Below are 16,199 nucleotides of genomic sequence, written 5' to 3'. Positions count from 1 at the left end.
GGAAAACAAATAACAAAAAGTATGTTTGGGTTTTTTTCCAAGTCTACAAATTGATTGGTTAGGCAGTGAAGAGGAAATTGAGTTTTTTGTGGCTTTGTGAGTTTGTGTGTTTTGGTGGGGTTTTTTGGGTTTTTTTGGGGTGTTGATTTTTTGGGTTTTTTTTTTTTTAGTGATAAGACTTACAGAGAAAAATTACTGAGAAACTCTTTATTTGACAAATCTGCAAGCTACAACACTTTCAGAAAGTGCAGTCTGGCAACACTTGATCCTTTTTAACTACAGTTATACAATTAACTATTTAGAAATCTGCATTAAAAGATCATTAAATCTTTAGCACCTTAAGTTGGTTTTGGTTTTGTTTAGGCTTTTTTTTTGGTCAGAATAATGATGCTAAACTAAAAAAAATATCTGCTTCCAGACACTAGTTGAGTTTAGTGATCATGTACTTACACAGGAACATCAGATCCATTAGATTTTTTAGAGGGCTTAGAAATCCTAAACAGCATTATTAAATAATGCCAACTTTTAAAAGATAAGCAGTACATAGAATAAAGCAAAAGGATAAAAGGGAATAAATGTATCTTCTATTGACAGAAAATTTATGTGCGTTAAATTAATAATTATTCTTTCAGTATATATGAAGATTAGTCTTCTGCCAAAAAGAAAAAAATGGATAACCATGGGTTATTTTATAGCTTTGAAGGGAGTAAGGATTTTAGCTTTTATTATCAGCAGTCTTTGAAGATCCCCTTGCTATGATACTTGTTTTAAAATGTATTTCTCACAGACATATTTGGACCTTTAAATTCCTAAGTCAATCTTTCTGGTGCACAGTTTATGAAGCCATTTAATCAAAGATACCTTAGGATTTTTTTTTCGTAGTGTTTACTACTGCTGTATTTTCTTGAAAGCTGGTCTCAATTAACCACTATTTAAAATTTATATAATTCACTCTATATATATGTAATCACAGCCAGGAATATGACAAACAACTATGGAGGTATTCAGGCAGTGTACCCTAATACATTAGAGAAATTTATGACACATTTACTATATGGTGTTCATTTTTAATACATATATTGGAACTTCAAATGGGGCAACCCAATGCTTATAGCCAGATGTAAACACTTTAGATCACTTTCATACTTCAAAATCTGACCTCTTTAGGTATTTACTATTTATATATTTATTTAAAAACTTACCATTCTAATACTTTTTGCACGAAGCAGGTGGTCTTATATAAGTGATTGGCCTGACACATAATTTGAATTTATTATTCATTCGTTTTCTATCAGGATATGAGAATGCAAGCTTCTCGTAGTGGTAAAGGAGGCAAAAGCCCCAGATTACTTACTGCACCTGAATTGCACATGAAGCTTGTAGCAATGCCTTTCAAACATCTGTTTGTAGCAGTTTATAATTCTTCTGATTTATTTTCAATGGGTAGTTTATGATTATGGTTTGGAAATCTTTGTTCAATAAGTAAGGAAGTGCAAGTAAGAGATCTGCTGGTATGTACTGTCTCCCAGGTGTGCTGTAAGAGAAGGATACATACAAAAAAAAGATGGAGGGAGAGAGAGAGAAATGTTGTGATAAATGTCTTGCAGTTATAGCAGCATCTGGGAAGAAAATGAGAGTCAGATTTTTATTTATCTTAACAGTGCAAGCATATCCAAGGAAGTTCTCTAATCATTAATTTGTCTGCATTGCATAAAATGTATATTAAGTAGTGGTTTTGGTGTCAGTTCTTATGTCACATACAGTTATTTTCTCATTAGGCTTGTTATTCTCCCGAACAAAGACTTTTTCATACTCTGACATGAGTCTTCTTAACCCGCCAAAAAAATTATTTCTTTAAGCAGTAGAAAAGTGAGCTTGAGATTACTCATTTTTTCTGCCTGTACTTAGCAAGTAAGGACTTTCTTTGGGAAATAATCTTAAAATATTAAATTATCTAAGAATTTTTGCCCCTTTTGCAAATGCTAAAAACTAATTATCAAATATGCAATTGTTTTAATACAAATGCTATAACATATTGTGTATATACATTTGACTACAATGTACAGGGGTCTGAAATTTAAATTTAACATGATGACCTCTGTGTTCATTACAGAGATTTATTTAAGTTTTTCATAAGAAATCTGATTTTGTTTTGAAATCTAGATACTAATACAAAATATACATTAAAGTTCATGCATTGAATAAAATTATGACAATAAACCAAAATACTATACTTTACTAAAATATTTATGGATCTTTATTTACAGATGCTCTAAGTAATGAATGAAACTAGGCTTCTACAAAATAATAGCAACAGAGATTTTAAGTGTACAATGCAATGGGAAAAAAAAAGTTTTGGGAAAAGATGATACCTTCAGTTTTGCCTCAAAACAGTGTCTTGGAAGTAGAGAATTCTGTTTCAGAAATAAATCTGATGATTTCTCCATGTCTATGACCTGCAAGTTAGAAAATCTTTAGATGACACCACAGAGAGTCTGGCATCTTTGCATCAACTCCAGGGACAATAGAGAGGTAAACAATAGGAGAGATTGATTTCAGGAAGATCTCATTATGCTCAGCATGCTGCATCTCTTATTTTATATGTGAGTTTTGTGCAATTTCTTCTACAGAGCACAGTTTTCGATAAATCTCACAACTACCCAGAAACTAAAAAAACACCCAAACAAACAAACAAACAAGAATAATTTTACTTACTGAACCCGAAATGCCCTATTTAACACATATATTTAAATCCCTGTGGATAGATTTCCTGTTTGGAAGCCATGAGTGTAATTCATAAATGCACCCAATATGGAAAAAAAATACTTAAGAATGAGTTGTCTATGGCTGTAAAAAGATTTTTGAGTAATTTAATACATCCTCTTTATTCAATAAGAGATGAAGAACTCCTGTGAAAAGAAATGGAGAATTCATTACAGTTGAAAGAAAAAAAGAAAATGAAAGGCCAGACCTACTTTTTTTTCTAGAGGAAAAAAAAAATGTATTTCCATTCTTCTACAAGGAGCTAGTTATAAAAATATGTGGATTTTTACAATTATTACCTAAAATACTCTGTTCTGTATGTCTGAGCCTTTAGCTTGGCTTTTCTGTTGTTAATGTTTCTGAAAGTATATTTAAATATTCTAATGAAGCATCTAAATTCATAAGCTGATCCACCACTATACATGAGATTCCTGTATTACAGAGACAGAATGGCTGAAGTTGGCAGGGACCTCTCAAGATCTCCTGGTCCAAACCTTGTGCTCAGGCAGGGTTACTCTGAGTAAGCTGCTGTTCCCTTCAAGATGCCCTTCACTTTCTAGAAAAAATTTAAATTAATGCTTGGGGATAAAATGTTACTCCTTTGGCCTAGATAAGTTTGTAATATATTCCACCTCCAGTAGTCACTTATGCCAGTTTGCTGGCAGTGAAACTAATGGCTTGGTAGAGAGATCTTTCAGGTTGTTCCACAAAGATTTATGTGAACTATACTGCACTGAGAAGTTTAAACATTAAATCTACTACAGAATGATAATTGAAGAAAGAGAAAATGGGAAAATGGGAAAGTAGAAGAACCATGTAACAGCATACCCAGAGAGGGCAGGAATTCCTCTAGTGAGGGAAAGCAGAATGGAACAGCAAAAAGTAACAGCATCAGTACTGACCCTAAAGTTTCCCACCTTCCCTTTTTATTCCACTTGCCGCTCAGTTCCTTACAGTATTCTGGGGTTGTAAACAATACTTTATGATAGTACATACAAGTGATATGTCTCTAAGAGAGATATCTATAACAACCTCCAACTGTAGTAACCTGCCTTTAAACTGTTCTATAAAATACCAGTCTAATTCACCATTAATATTGCTTTCAGTACACTATTTTCTTCATTTGACTGTGTTTTGTACCTCCAGAACAGACTTGCAAATATTTCCTGAATTAATGAAAATGAAGAAACTTTGTGAAGAAACTGAGACCTTCTTAATTATTGCATGTTTAGCATAAGACATTCTTAAAGGACTGCTGGCACAGAATAAATTTTGAGTCTTAATGGCATCTTCATGAATATAAATATAGAAGCACTGCAGGGAACTTTATCACAGCTTCAAATCAAGTTGTTCTTTCGATCCATTTTACCATAGTGGTCACAAAATGCAAGTTTTCTCAAAATCAATTCTGGGTCACTTTTGATTTGATTTAAGTTGATTTGAGTTAAGAAAATTAATTCTAAGTACCTTTTAAAATTGTTGGGTTTTTTCCATTTTTGTTATTGTGAAACATGATAAAATGTTTTCTAATTTGCAAATACAATAACCCCCTCTCTTCCATAGAATGGATGATAATTAACACTTACCAAGTGTCTTAGCGAGAACACATATATCTAAAGTGATAACACTGTCAAAATTTTCAGCATCTCAGAGGGTAGAGTTAGGTTAGATCTTGTAAAAATATTCTTTGTTGTGAGAATTGTGAGACACTGAAACAAGTTACCCAGAGTCTGGATGTCCTATCCTTAGAATTGTTTAAGGCAAGGTTCTATGGGGAATTTGATTAACCAGGTCTTCTGGAAGGTGCCTCTGTCCATGGCACAGGGATGGAACTAGATGATTTTTAATGTCCCCTCCAACCCAAGACATTCTATCATTCCATTATTTGCATTTCTTGATGTTGCACCTATAAATTTTACACTAAATTGAAAACCATGTCTTACTTGCAATGCTCTGTATTTCATATGAAAATCTAAAACCTTGATGGTCAACTTTGAAAGTGAAGTACACAAAAAGTGGTAGTAATGTTTTTTTCTATCAAATCATAAATCATCCTTGTCTAGGCTATGAATAAAAAGTTCTTTAGCATAGCATTCATGTCAATGCCAATTATGCATTTGTTAAGTCCATATGACAGGGAATTTCTATCACGCCAATAGATTTAAATATCAAAACCAAAGACTTCCAGTGCACTTACAAATGTGATTATGTTCAGATTTTCTTCACCACAAACTTACAGTGATATTGCAACTAATTTTGTCTCAACTGTTAGTTCCTGAATTATGTGAGTGTTTTGCAAATATCCTGCCCAGTTACTATAAGCAAAAGTCATTGCTAGACAAACATGTTTGTTCCTTACATGTCCACCATAGGCTACAAAAGAACATAACTACCACTACTTTTGTAAATTGTCATTATTTAATCTACAGAAATCTGTAAATATTTACAGACCCTTATTGTGCTGGCACAAACTGAATTAATTGCAAACTGATTTATTAAACTGAGACTTTCAAATGTTGTGTCACAAAATTAAAGGATTCTGGGGAGAAGTCCTGATAAAAAAAGAACTGAATATTTGCAGTCATTTTCATATCAAAAAGGAGTTAATTTCTAAGTTAACATGCTAGTGAACAGAGAACACCGGAAAAAGATGTAGACATCTACATCCATATTCTAAGCCTTTGGATCTCATTTTAGTTTGTTATTTTTAACATGATTTTTTGTTCTTATTCATGGCCAATAACATGGAAAAATCAGGAGATCAAGTTCTCTTACTCTCAGAATTGCAATTAATCTAAATCAGTTAATCTATTCTCATTACAGGCTTATTGCATAATTTACTTATTAAAAATTCAGACAAATTTAATATCTGGGAAATTTAACAGTCAAAATATATACAACCTAGATCAGTACCCAATTTATATCACTAAATTTTGGCCACAAATTAGTAATATATAAGTGCCAACACTTCAGATGAATTCTTGCCCTTATGACTTGTTCAGTGACCTCAGTAAATACTATGTAAATTGAAATAACCAAGAAAGTAAGGATTTTTGTTTTACTGTGAGAAAAATTTGATTGTTTTGTAAGACAGATCCTTACATATAGGTGTTTAAGTGCCACTGAAAATATCTGTTATTGCAAATTGAGTTTTCTTTTGCAGTACAAAGATCAAAACCCAGTGTCTCAGTATTTAACGTCTTGGTTCCTCTCAAAATAATCAGTAGCTGCAGAATCTAAGTTTTTTGAGTATCTAGGCATAAAGAATTTGTTTGTACCTTCTTTGTTACAGCTAGTAAGCACAACTGCTCCAGTTAGCTACTGTGTTTCTATGAATTATTTTTTTGTGACTAAATTTGTGTGATGTGCATAAGAGCAACATTTTTTGTTTCAATAAAGAATTAATATAGCAATGTATGTGACTAAATACTTAGGCATAGAGCACAAGCCTTGAGTACTAACACTAACTTCAATGAACCCCTCACAACGTTTCATATGTATGCATTCCAGAAAGTAAGGGCAAAGTTCACACTGACTTAAAATCAGAGTGAACCTGTGAAGTGTGTTGCTATACTAAATTTCATATCTATGCAGTGGGTAGCATATATGCAGTAAATATATTTTAGCACCATAAATATTTATATTGTGTGCTAGAAGAAAGATAGAGAAGTACTTTCTTTTTCACTTGTTTTATTTTGGTTTGAAAATTCTTCAGTTCTGTCTGCTGCTCTTCCATCTCTTAGTGTACTGTTTGGCAGAAAGTCCAAAGGAACAATGATCCAGGAGACAAATTGTGAAAGAAAAAGACTTGACTTAGCTTGATTTCAAAATTATCAGGAATTTTCTCATTGATATTTTTAGAAAGTGATATGCTGGATTTCTGAGCTTACAGAAGCGTATTTAACAGGCATAGCATGAAAAGTACTTATGATTCTGCCTTTGAGGGTAATGCAGAAAAAGATGCCTTTCTATAGTCATTACTGGCATAGATTCTACAGTGTTATTACATGTAGATTTTAGGGTGCAGTTCTACTTGAACATGAGAAAAAAACATGGTTTTAATATATTTATTTTATTGTTTTAAAGTTTTAACCACTGGTTATAGCACTCCTTTCTTCCACTGTATAGACAAGGAGTATAGATACTCCTTGTCTTCCAAACTGTGTTTCTGTTTCATAGATGTGCAAAAAGAGTAAGAACACTGTCAAATGAATAGTGCAGCACTATGACATTTTGACTGCATTTCAGCTGTATTTCAGTGACAACAGACCATGCTCAATTGGTACTAGGCTCTGTCTGTACATAGCAGATGTAGCAAATATGACTTACACAGTAAATCTACGGAAAGTGCAGTTAGAAACAGACTTGGAAATCATATGTAGCTGTATTAGTTTCAGAGGCCTGACCCAGACAGAAATTTTAGCAAGACATTTAGAATGAGAATATAAACATATCTTTAAAAAATTCAAACAGAAAGCAAACCCTGAATGTTAGAAGAATCAAATAGTTGGCTATTGCAGGGCAGAGAATTCAGAAAAACTAAAAAAAGAAATGGAAATTAAATACATATAATAATGAAAATCAGCAGGACTTGTTGTAACCATACACCCTGAAGTATCAAATTTCTTCACACCACAAGCAGTGAAATGAAACACTTGAAAGAACACTGGTGATCCTACACCATTCATCTTTCTCATTAATTTAGACTGCAGGGAAAAAATTGGTGAAGTAACTAAGCCTGGACATAATTGCCACTGATCCCTACTGCCATTGTGAGGTCCTCATGAAGACACGGAATCAATAGGACCTACTTTAGGACTTTCAGTCTCCAACTGACTCTTGCAAAAAAAAGGGGCAATTAACATCCATAATCTTCAAATAAAAAGTATCTCCTTTAATCTATTATTATTGAAGAGGGATCTCCCAGGCTCTGTTTTGTAGGTAACTGATACCTGTGATTTCCTGTTAGTTTTCAGACTCCTTAGGGCTGGGTTTTTTAACCATAGTAGGAAGATGCTTAAATGAGCCCAGACATACAGGAATTTTATATCCTAGCCCTTCAAACTATTTTTAACATAGCAAAGTTGTCAGTATCAAATAGATGAATGACTGCTTATGCCTGATGGCAGAGGATAACATTTGAAGTATGGGGCCACTATGTAAAGTGTCACCTCATTCACATGAAAAAATCTACACCATCAAGAAGGTTGTCACTATTTTCATGAGACTAAAAATACTTGTAGCAACTTTGGCAGCTCTTCAGGTCTCAAAGGCCAGCTGGCATGATATGCCTTTCATAAACAATATATTTGTCCATATTCAAGAATATCAGTGACTGAGCCTTTGAGAAAAGGTAGATAGAGGATTTAGCATCTCTATCCACATCTGACATTTTCTACCTCTATCAAACTTATGGATAAGTAATGTTGTACTATTTTCTCTCACAGTTTATAGCATGTACAATAACAGAGCTTCTGCCAGTTTTTTAGACACAGTGAGTAGGATTATGGGTCTTGATTTCTCATCTGAGGCGTTAACAAAGAACTTTCCTAAATTATCAACAAATTCTATCATTTTGATGGAAATCTACAGTCTTTGTACAGGAGTTTAATTTTTCAATATTATTTTACATTTTAAAAATTCCAGTGAAAATGTATGAATATATTTATGGATGCAGGTAGATGCTGTGACCCCAGTCCACATCCTAAAAACTGCTTATGGCCACTAGAATCCCGAAATCTTTTTGATTTGACAACATCAAAGAATTAGCTGCCCACTCCTTCAGCAAGGTTTTTTGAGCACCATAAAATAGCATTTCCCATGCCTGTCTCAAGCTCACAGACTATTATTCTTGCTCTCTGAATGTCTGCTGTGTTGGGCTTTGGAAAGCCACAATGGGAATAAGTACTGAGCCCAACACCCTTTCTGCTAAACAGATTATATGGGTTATAGGAGATAGGTTAAAAATATTGCCTTGCTCACAAATACTTGAATGAACTACTGTCTCTCAGGAATGTATCTTAACCATGACTACAAGAAGACTTTCTGTGATGTGCTTAAGCATCATATAATTTAATATTTATGAATACATTAATGGTGAGTGCACTTGTCTGTTTGGGTTTCCTGTAATTCCTAGTTAAAAAAATATCTGAGTATCCACAGCTTAGGTGTGTCGGTTTCAAGTCTTTTACTTGCATTATAATGCTCACATTTATTCTTTAAGCACTACATTAGGACTGGACTCCATAAATCAGACCTGAAAACCATTCTTGCTTCAGAGCACACACCTGAAAGGAAAGTGAAAAACTGACAGTGTACCAAAATACTTTTCCTAGAGTTCAGTCTTGCAGCATCTGCATTCAACACCTGAATAAACTGGCTTAGTTAACCTAAAGGTAAACTGATTAATTAAACCTCCTGAAATTTAAACCTTCATAATTGCTGTTCTGTCCCCTGTCCATGTTACATATAAAATCATTACTTTATATAGAAATAATAATAATTATTATATAGATTATTATTATATAGAAATAATAAAAATACTTAATTTTCAAGTATTTTATAAAGTAGGTAAAAAATTGGGGCCACTAAAAGAATGAATAGCAATATTTCTTCTGCATGAGACTTATTTCAACTGATGTTGACAGGTACTCACCTGAAGGATTTTTTTTTCCATTCAAAAGTTGTGGTGCCTCCTAAAGTAAATCTCAACGTAAACCAATTTTGGTTCCTTTGAGAAAAATATTTACTTCTTGAGATGTGATAGCATTTTGTGGGGAGCTATAGCTTAGATACCTGTTCTTCATTATGAATTAGCGTCTAAAAAACTCAAAGTTTTTTAGACAGTGTCACCTCCCTGTAGACGCTTGCAAAACCATATATATTTTATGATGTCTAGAGAAAATGTCCTTGTAAAGTGTAGAGGTATGATTCAACAAACCACTGCACCTACAGGACATAGAATCATTCACCTTTCACACAGATATCACCAGATATATTGGATTCTCTTCGCTACAAACATTTGATACTTTTTGCACTATTGGTAGCTATTTTTGAGTTTTATTCTAATAATGCACATCAGTAAAACAAGCATATGCTGATTTTGTACGGGTACCGCTACTAGAAGGCAAAATTTTTACTGTAAGTAAAAGGTTACCTTCAAAGGCTATATCAGATTTTGAAATGCAAGACTAAGAAAAGCAAAATACAAAAGGTAATTACAACACAGTTGATGCTGAGGTGGTATTTACAGACTAGACAAAAAAATCTCCAGTGATTGAATTGCATTTTGTGGCCTGCAGGTAGTGAGATCTCAAGCTGCTTGTTCAAATTTATCCCTAGCTACCCTATCTTGTAGAAAATTGTTACTTTTAATACTCACTAGATTCTCCAAAAATCACTAGTGTTCTCTTCTTTACTTAACATAATGAAGGAACATATAATATTCAAGTAAAAGAATTTATTATGAATCATTTGTTAAAATTCAAAATGCTTTATTGTAAAATAATTACCTTTTTTAACTTTTTGAGCAAAATCTCCTTGTAATCACAGTTGATTTTTCCCTTGTTAGATATATTAGAATCCATACAGACATTTTTCTAGCTGTTCTCGGATTAAATGTCCTGAGAGTGACAGGGGCTCAAAATGATCAGGGAAGGTATCCAACCTCTCTCTGATGATAAAAGCCCTCTCTCAGCTGGAGGAGCACATCCTCACACAGTACCGTAGCACCTTATGTGGTCTGCTCTTTAAGAGACTGCAGACTACAAGGAAATGTGGAGATCTTTCACAGATACACAACTGTTTGTTCCGAGAATGTATGGCCAGATCTACTGTCCTTTTAAAAAGAAACAACAAGATATACAAGGAATTGACAGAAAAATAATCTCTGAAGGTGCACTTCCAATAGAGGCTTCTGAAATACCTTCCCTTGGATTTGTCCTGAACTTGAGGGAAAGCAGCTCAACTTTCAGACAGTTTATGGAGCTGCAGGTATTATATTAGGTGCACACCAGAGCTAATATACTTCCTAAAATATTTGTATTAATATTTATGAACTTTGTCTTTGAAATTTGGATTGCCTAGGCAAAAAGTTCTGAATTAATCTATATTCAGTCTACCAAAAATTATAAAATTTAAAAATATTTTATTTATAATTAGCAAGATATCCAAATATCATTTTGAATTTCAACATCTGTCAGATTCCTTTGCAAATGCTGTTGGAAAACATTCATAAAACAAACTTCTAAAGGCTTCCTTTCAACAACAATTCATAAGATAAACTGAATGGCTACTCTTGGCTGACCCTAATCAACCTATACAAATGGCATAATCTAGCCTAAGTAATGGGTGACAACTGAATTTTCATCTGTGTCATTTCAGACCCTAGAACTGGATTTAAAAACAATTTGCTACAAATATGACACACTTGTATATATAGCAGGAGTCCAACTAGGCGCAGTACTAACATTATGAAAAAACAAGTATCTTTCCAAACTCTTTCCAAAATAGTTTTTAAACCATGATATTGCTCACTGAGTAAATTCATGAACTCATTTAAATTATGACTCTCTAGGTATGAGACCATTGGAGTTCTGTATTACAAATTTTTTTAATTAATCAATTTTGACAGCTGTGACAGCACTGCTGTGCTGAAAAGTTGGAAGAGGAAGTGCAAATATCTTAGATGATTTTGAAACAAAACAGATATATAAAGATTTAATGGAAATTAGAAGAGATCAAAACTCTCAAAAATTTGTGCACAGAAGGAGGAATTTGTGGCTGGAGATTTTATGGTGGTGGATTTGTTTGTTTAATCATACATCTGACTGTCTGTTTATTCCATCTTTCTATCCTGCAGGTTTCCAATTTGTGAAATTGAAATACATACTTTTACATAGTTTTTTTAAAAGGCTTTGCACAGTCCTTAGACATATGGAAGTGCTAGATATCTGCTATTTTTTTTTCTCCATAGATCATATCAGAATAGATACACCTTCTTTTTATGACAGAGCTTTATGAATGATATTCAAAAACACTCTTTCAATAAATATTCATATCACAAGAGTTATGGGTACTTCAGTTGAAAGCAAAGTTGCATCTGCTATCCTAGGGTGATGTGCCTATCCCCCTCAGCCCCCTGAAACACCAGGCCAGCCCAGATATACGGGGCCTTGAGAGAAGGCACGTCAGGAGTTGGGAAGACATTCAAAAGAGGCTCCAATTGCCCGATGCAGTTGTCCAGCTCCTTTATTCCCTGAGATGAGGGGAAAAAGAGAGTGGACAGGAAAGGACAGGGCCTTATTTAGGCTCTGGACAGGGTGGGCTTTCTGGCTCTCCACCAACCCCATTGGAGCAGGAAAGAAAGGGACCACATTTATCTGATCAGAGTCACAGGGGTCCCTGGAAATGGAGAAAGCCCCAGCGCATTGTAACACGAAGGGACCTAAGAAAGACCTACACACCTAAGTCTATTCAGCATAAGCAATATACAGTGATGTATTACATGTTTTATTCTCTAGACTTCTCAAATCTACCAGCTCTTCTTTTTTTTCTCTCTATGAAGAAGTACCCAGCAATGCATATAAATATTCTGTTTTTGTTCAAAAGTTGTCATTTTGCCAATCAGAAATTTGTGTTGAAAACCAAGCCACAGTGGAGAAATTCACTCATTTTGTTAAAAATTCAGCAGTTTTCCTTTTTAGAAATTTACTGTACTGTTAAACAATTGGTTATTCATCATCCACCTCCATTTAGAGCAACTCAGTGTCCAAGGGCATTTTTTGAGGTGCTCCTGTCTCACAAATGATGGTCTGCAGAACGCTCACTAATGGTCAGGGAAAATGATACGCCCTGTGGTTTTGGTCATAATTAAAAATAATTTAAGTCATCATTAAAAAGTCGCTTAAATCCTAAATGTGGGAAAGTCCATATTTGGAAAAATCGGTATCTGCAGAAGTAATTCTACCCATGGACTTCCTGTAAAACATGGGAGAATTATTTTACCTCGTTTTATGACTACTGATCCATTGGATAATAAGATTTACACTAGTTTCAGCAGAAGTTCTAATAAGGAGTCTGCTTTTGTCTGCTTCTCAGAACAAGCTATCTTTTTGTACTTATTTGTTTTAAACATGTTTGTTTCAGAGAGTTTATCTGAAGCTTTGTGCAACTTATCCGCTAGTTTTGAAAGTACACTTTTCAATTTTGGACTTGTCCCTGCTGTACTATACTGTGTGAAAAACTTAGCTATAAAAAGTCAGGATTTAAAATTTTACATTATTCAGAGGAAAAAATATAATTTGCTGTTCATGCATAAAAATTTTTTGACAGCTCTTTTATTCCAGCTAAATATTCTGTCTGGACATAATCTCTCCACTGGACTGTTTTAAATACACATATTAAGTTTTCCAATAAAAAAACTTTGCTTAAAAAATAAAAAAGTCTTGAAGCTTGAAGTCATCCAACTTATTAGAAGATCTTTCTATCCCTTTATTACATTTTTACAAATGTTTTGGTTAAAAAAAATACATATCTACATATAATCCACAGACAATGTGAAACCATGGAACTGTTAATTTCAGTCTTGTCTGCTAACTTTTATACAAGATTCCTGTTAACTTTATTTGTATTGACAGAGGAGATTTGCAGTATAGGTTATGGTACTGATGAAAGAATATTTAAAATCACTATATTTTTCCTTATCAACAGTGTGAAAAATTAGCCACCATTCACACAAAGGCATGGAGACGCAAAAGGACAAGACTGATCCTGCACTTAAATTCATGTGAACAGAAGCTTGCAGCTCATTAGAGAAACTTAATGAGATTTATCAGGAGACAATGAGTAATACATGTGAGCAAAGAGTGTTAGGATCATATACAATGCTGAGTGAAAGTTGCTGAGCGAGAGTTAAACATGATTTCCTGCATAGAAATTAAAAGAGATGGTGACTGTGTTTTAGACTGGATTTTCAAACTTGCTGTATTTATATATTCTTTTCACATTATTTTTTACTGTGCAGATTATCAAAATTTAACTTTAAAAGCCTTCCTTGTAATTTTAAGATCTCCTGTAACTTTCTTGTAAAATTTTTGTCTTACCTCCTATCTATAAACTGACAAAATTTGTTTTTGTAGAGGAAAGCCCAGAAAAAAATCTTCTGTAATGCAATATGACTGAAAGATATTTGCTTCATTGATGTCTTTTCCAAATTAATGATCAGTGAGATATATTATTCTTGTGTAATGGGTAAATACTGTTATATTTTCACTTCTATTGTTTATCATGTTAAATGCATATTTCAGTCTCAAAGAGAAAGGTGTGTGTGTGTGTGTGCTGTAGTTTAAAGTTGTTTTAATTGCATTATTTTGTTTTACAAGGCCCTTTGCTACCTGTTGCATCCTGAAAAATGGGATTCATCTTGTGTTTTAACTAATTCTATCTCATGGTATGATACTTAACAAAAATAATGGAATTGGCTAAAATATCTACTAAAATATCAACTGCATCTTGGAGATTTATTTATTTGGCTGGTTTCTGGTAGGTTTGGTGTGGGAGGGAGCTGGCAGGATTTTATTATTTGTTTGAGTTTGCTTGTTCATTTGTTTGCTCGCTTGCTTGTTTTGAGAGCAGGGATAGATAATCAGCCCATTTGATCCAATAATTTTTTCTGGACTGTAAAAGGAGAGGTAAATTGAGTGATAAATCCACAAACTCTATGGTAGTATGCTATTAATTTTAAGCAGCAGAGAACATTTAGAAAAAATAAGGTCTCTTACTAACGGAATTCTTCCCATGCCTGAGAAGGGCTCTAAAGCATGGGAGTTAACTGGACTGAAAACAGCAGCAAATTTTTACAAATATTTAAATTATTATTTTTTCATAAGACAATGCACCTGTATTTTGAATACTGTAACTGCCTACATGAATTTACAAAAATTAACACAGTGAGCATAGGTCCCCATAACTAATTTTTAACAAAGTCTAACATATGGATAAGTCAAAATTGAGTAATTTCTATTACCATCATCCTTTACAATCACTGAGGAGTACCTACTAAATCTGGTTTTAATTTCCTTCATCAGTCAAACACATAATCTCTTACAAGACACCACCATCCAATCCAAATCTTGGTGACAATCTTGAAATTAATTTCATATTTTTAGTTGTCAAAGTTGCATTCAACACCATAAATACAGGTTTAGACTATTTCTACCTACTAGAATAATAGGATCAGTAGATTTATTTCTGTTTGCTCCCTTGCATCCTTTTCTAGCACAGCACAAGAACATAAAACAGCTGGAGACAGACACATAAGTAAGCACCATCTACTTAATATCTAGCCTTATTCTTTCCTCTCTGTGCAGAGTAAACCCTAAAAAATTTTTAAAAGCTCATTTGACCTGGCTTAACCTCAGAAAAAAAAGGGGCATCCAAAGTCCACAAAAAATTTATGTGATTATGGCTTAAAAAATTCTCTATTTCAAGTGTCCTGAAGATCTCATTATTAAATCAGAATCAATGATTCCTCAGATGTTAATCTTATAAATCAGATTTATATTTGGATGGATCTAAACACTGACTATTTATAAAGAGCTATTTATTGAACTTGCATTTGAGGCAGAGCAAAAAGAAGTTCTATCAAAACAATCCTTCAACTTCATCTACAATAAACCTTTCTCAAACTTTTAAGAGAATTCTGACTGTCATTATGATAGAGTACCAATATATTGGCTAAAGCAATAATGTGAAATACAATTGTCAGAAGCTATATAAGATTATTTTTATCAAGCATTCTAGGTCTCAATGTTTTGACATTTAATACTTCAAAATTAGAACTGTCAGTTGCATTAATCATTTTGGAAGTAGCTCATCCTGCCATATAAAACTTTTAAAATTAATTCCTAATTCTCTTACAAAAGACTGATATATTAATATATTTAATATATTAAAATATGTGTATTGAAATAATTTGATGAATTCAAAGGTCTGTTTATTCCTACTCCAAGTCCAGAAAGACTCTTTTTTTGAACAGGTTACACAAAGACACCATCAACCACACCATCTCCCTTTAGTAGTCATCCTCTATTGCCTCTGCCTCAACTTTCATGCAGACCAAATAATATTGTTCATTTTTTATACCCTGATGATAATTTATTTACATCATAAGAGCATTTGAGTATACTGGTGTTACTATAAATGTGAAGAAAAATGCAGTCTCTTTCTTTAAAAGGAACTCCTAAAATCCAAAATTTCTCAATAGCAAAAGTAATTATTAAGACAATACCTTTAGAAAAGGGAATAAATGGAGAATAATCAGCCAGCTTCACTGCATATTTCTAGTAATAGTTGTCATAGTTCTACTTTTCTGTGCTAAACCTCTGTACAGATTATATTCTAAGTCACGTCTTATATTAGTTGATAAATTCCTGGAG

At 33.3% G+C, this 16,199-nt stretch overlaps 1 protein-coding gene across 1 annotated transcript in view; it reads left to right on the top strand.

Annotated features, from left to right (window-relative positions):
• The window catches only part of PRR16 (proline rich 16), a 361,985-nt gene that overhangs the window by 255,656 nt on the left and 90,130 nt on the right, over window positions 1-16,199 (top strand). The gene's annotated exons all lie outside the window — the stretch shown is intronic.

This window comes from Taeniopygia guttata, chromosome Z (assembly GCF_048771995.1).
Source record: "Taeniopygia guttata chromosome Z, bTaeGut7.mat, whole genome shotgun sequence".
Classification (NCBI taxonomy): domain Eukaryota; kingdom Metazoa; phylum Chordata; class Aves; order Passeriformes; family Estrildidae; genus Taeniopygia; species Taeniopygia guttata.
This window is presented reverse-complemented; position numbering and strand designations above follow the sequence as displayed.